A 4,006-nucleotide genomic window follows, 5' to 3' on the forward strand; every position below is an offset into this window, starting at 1 on the left:
ACGCCCCAAGTGAGTGTCATGGTCACGGTAGAGGGAAAGGCGGTGGGATGAAAGCCAACACTACCTAGGTAAGAGGGCCGTAGTCGTGAATTTCCTACTTCACCTTTACAGAGGCGAAAGGGATGAAGGGATTAGACACGAATAGCTGCGTCAGCGTTCGGCGGAGACTCGTGTCCAATCAGCGTGGACCCGAGTCCCAGCCGAACACTGACGCAGTACTCGTGTCCAATTCGTGTCCCGCGTTCTCGTCCTTAGGGTGGCGTTGGAAATTCAGCCCTACGGCCCTCTTATCTAGAAGGTGTTGTAAAAGCTACAAAACAGAAAGGAAAGTCACGTTGACCTTCCTCGCTGTTTTGCCCTCTAAACAAGGCAGCGTTGTTTTCCCGCGGTGATTAAGCTCGATGTCTCCCAACACTGTAAGCTCGTTAGACGTTTACTTCCATGAAAGTATATACTGTAGAACCCTTAATGTTCGCGAGCCCTCAATTTTCGCGAATTTCGCGAATTGAAGAATTCGCGAAATTTAAGGGCGCGCGAAAATTTCGGTCCTTAAGATTTTCAATGCAGGCGTCTGGAATTCGCGAAATTTAGTGGTCGCGATTATGTCATTTGTGACCAATTCGCGAAAAATAGGGGCCGCGAAAATAAAGGGTTTTACAGTATATTATTCGCAAAATAATCTACACTAATTAATACCTTTAGTTTCCACAGATGCGCTGTATTAGTTTCAGAAATTCGACGGTTTACGATCTGCTTGTTTTTGTCGGCCCGCTTGATACGCTCCACGAGCGTGTAAGCATTGGGATGAGCTCCCCGATGATATTGTCACTGGCTTCAATTAAACGTTTGATATTATTACGCGCATAAGTTTGGTCATGCTGCGAAATTTATTAAGTGGCACAAGACCTCCGAGGTGTTCGCCTTCGCTCAGCTGATTTTGTAATAATTTTTAGCAACTTTTATTTATTCATGTATTTAGCAATAGTGCAGGCCCCACACGGGGCCCAAGCAGGAGAGTTTTTACACATAATAAAGCAATAAAAAAATACCAAAAATATAACCCTACATTCTGTTACTTTAAAGAGAAGTTTATCCTGAAGTATCTAATTGAAAGATTTGGAGTAAACAAGAAATATTAATCTAATTGGCCGACTTGGTCAAGTACTGAAGCGAATTCATGTGCTATGGTGATCAACTGCGTGGTCGCATAGACCCGTATTGATTATTAATCAACACGGGTCTATGACCATGTTGATTATTAAAAACGTAGGCTAAAAAAAGGCATAAACATACTTGACTACTATAAGTTCCATGAGCTTGCGTAATAAACAGGTCAAAGATATTAGTCGGAAATTGGTGACCGTCATGTCATCGCCTTTCTTATGAACAAAATCGACACGTGCTCCTTGGGATTTGTCAGCAGAATTGCCTCGTCTAGGAGACTGAAGTCGTGTGTCTAGCAGCGTGATTTCAAAATCCGAACAATGAACAGAGACAGACTCAGATGTCTAGGCTTGACCGGATACGGACACGCAGCAACGAGACGTGAGGTTAAATAGCTGGGAGTTTGAGGATGGAGGGGGTAACTTAGAGCTTTCAAGGCAGATATTTCTAAACACTTTTTTTTTTTTTTTTGTCTTGAACGCTTTTGAGATTTAATTCAAACCTGGTGTTATGGAGCCGTTGACTAAAACACTTGGCTTTCCTCGTGCTATACGGGCAAGTGAAGGCATGGCCGTTCTGGAGCACGAAGGAACCGGAGTGCGGCCATTTACTTTTTCTTGCTTGGAGCTCCTTACGAGTCATATTAGGTATTACTTTTTTAAGAATGCTGGGAAGCTTATTGGAGGTCACAAATACTTAATCGTTTAATGAAAATGTTCTTAGCCTACCATTTTAGTCACGCGTCTATATAATCCGGAGTATCTCTGCGAAAAAACCAACGAGACGGATGTTTACACAGTATCAGCCCGCATGTGACTTTAGCTAGTTGGGATGCGATGACAAATTTTCAGAACTAAACTTCATCTAATTTACCAGTTCGGGCCGCTTTGAGAAAGAAAATATTCTATGTAAGAATGGTGTTCCTACTGGGGTGCTATCCTGGTCAAAAACGCGAACCAGAAACCCCCCCCCCCCCCCCCCCCCCCTGGGTACCGCGCGCTCCCATTGGCCAGTGCGCGCATGACAATTCTACGCTGTTGCCATGGGAACGTTCGCGAAATACGAAAGCAAGCGTTTGCCGTAACTGTCGCTTTTCGAGTTCGGATCGTGACTACAAAGTGACATACGACCACGAATGACAACGTATGACCTACGTAGTACATAGCGGAAGTCGCGTAACTAGATTAACTGCGGCATTACTCAACACACTTTATTCTCTGTTCCATTATGAGTGCGAGCTAGTGCGAGTGTATGAGCTCTAAGAACGTGTTCCGGGCTTTTAACGTCCCTGTCAAGCAGGCGCACTTACGCAGTGCCAGCCAACGTTCGTGCGAGCATCGTTCGGGTCGATGTGTTCGTGCTTGTAGTTTCTGTTTCGATTGTACGAAGTGGAACAAGCTTTAGGGAGGATTCTGGAACGTAAAAAATAGTGGCGATGCTTGTTGTGAAAAGATGGCTCGACCATCGCACACAAGGAAGGGTTTTTCGTGAGCACGAGGATACCTTCGAGATGCACAACGACTACTTCCGACGACCATACCGCTTGTCGAAAAGCACAGTACGACGGCAGATTGACCAGCTGCGCGGCGAGAGACGGCGACCATGATGACTTTCGAGCAACAGCTACTAATCGAATCGTGCTGAGATTTTTCGCAGCGAGGAGCTACAAGGGCATGGTCACCACCCATGATCACATCGCTAATGCCAGTCGATGGTGATCAGAGCCGTGACGGCTGTCGCGAGCGTCGTTGTCAACCGGCTGGCATTAGGCGGCAGGGTGGACAAAACCCCGGACCGAGGTAGCCAAGGAATCTGCGAAAAAAGGTTTTCCTTGCCACCATGCACGGCAAGCTCACCGACGTCGTGGGGTGCGCTGACTGAACCAAGGATCTAACTGAACCTTCGTCACCACCATCGGTCTGAAGGAGACCGACACCGTTCTGAAGGCCTCCTACATTTTGCCGCAAATACCGCTTTGCCATCAACACTGCAGTAAGTCGACGTTAAAGCATCAGTGTTTATATCGCTCCGAAGTTAGTGCACGCTTAGTACCTATGTCTGCAGTTGACCATTTGTTACGGTTTGTAGCTCATTCACGCAATAAAGTCTGAATGGGTTGTTGAAGGCAATTTATTGTATCAATTAGATATTTTACTTTTGCACGCCAAGCTTCTGCAGTTGCATGCCAGTCATCGGACAGTCCTAAGAAACACTGTTCGATGCTCTGCAGTGCACTGTTAGAACAGGTGGGTCCTAAAATGAGTCGTTAGTTGTTTAGACAGCAGGAGTTTAGTCTGCCAGAGTATGGCAACATTGTTCCTTTCTTTATACGACAAATTTAGCCAGTGCCTTCCTGCGGATGGTTGTCATCTTCGTAACCAAGAAAAACAATAAAATACATCATTGTCCTACTTTCAACACACGTATGTTTAATGTAAAGGTTATAATACCAATTTAGTGGACTGTCGTTCCGAAAGTGACAATTGCTCATTAAAATTAAAACCGTCGTCAGATGGACCAGCAGTCATTCCTACACAAATCTCAGTGAGCTCATCGTATAATTCGCTTCTTTTTTTTTCTTTTTTTTTCTTTTTTTTTTTGTCAGTGCATTTGCAGAGCGGTTGTTGGGTGCAAGTCTTTCTAAGGCCGTTCGCGGCAGCCTCAGTGCGAGCAGAAGCATTGCTCGCTTAATGTCCAAATGAGGTTTGGATTACCCACGTGTAACAGCGCTGAATAAAGAAGGCAGATTTCTGCCGATTATGTTTACTTTCAGGTTGGTCGTTTGGTGTCAAGGCGAGGTTTTGAATCTTGACGCACGGCAACGCTGAATGAAGGTCTCTTA

This window comes from Ixodes scapularis, unplaced genomic scaffold, assembly GCF_016920785.2.
Source record: "Ixodes scapularis isolate PalLabHiFi unplaced genomic scaffold, ASM1692078v2 PGA_scaffold9__187_contigs__length_104089568, whole genome shotgun sequence".
Classification (NCBI taxonomy): Eukaryota; Metazoa; Arthropoda; class Arachnida; order Ixodida; family Ixodidae; genus Ixodes; species Ixodes scapularis.